Raw genomic sequence first — 386 nt, forward strand, 5'->3', positions numbered from 1 at the left:
GGAGGGGAGCACTGTACATTAAAAATAATTAAAATCACAAAAAGGACTGAAGCTATGCAGAACCATGCAGAGAATGTATAACCTGGGAAGATGGATTAAAAATATCATGTGATGGATGTGATTTCTGTAGTGATGCTGTTATGATGGCTGCACAGGCCACAGCAGCGCAACACATTCTCTTCCAGTTCTGATGGATATACGTCTGCTCAGAAAGATAATGATGGATGGAACATACCTTCTTTATGATGCCTTGTAACCCTTGCTCACCTCTTCCTCTTTTCAAAGAAGGGTGGAGAGACGGAGGATGAGAAACCAAGAGATAAGCTCTGCAGGAAGGCCTGAATCCGTCCTCAAGGAGAAACAGAATCAAAGGAAATGGAGTGATG

General features: G+C 42.7%; 1 protein-coding gene across 1 annotated transcript in view; it reads right to left on the minus strand.

The window, feature by feature from the left end:
• The window catches only part of polr2l (RNA polymerase II, I and III subunit L), a 7,481-nt gene extending 7,095 nt beyond the window's left edge, over positions 1-386 (minus strand). Inside the window, exon 1 of the mRNA XM_016280420.1 lies at positions 236-386. The gene's annotated coding sequence lies outside the window, so the exon portion shown is untranslated. The remainder of the gene's footprint in view (positions 1-235) is intronic.

This window comes from Sinocyclocheilus grahami, unplaced genomic scaffold, assembly GCF_001515645.1.
Source record: "Sinocyclocheilus grahami isolate Dianchi unplaced genomic scaffold, SAMN03320097.WGS_v1.1 scaffold140.1, whole genome shotgun sequence".
NCBI lineage: Eukaryota > Metazoa > Chordata > Actinopteri > Cypriniformes > Cyprinidae > Sinocyclocheilus > Sinocyclocheilus grahami.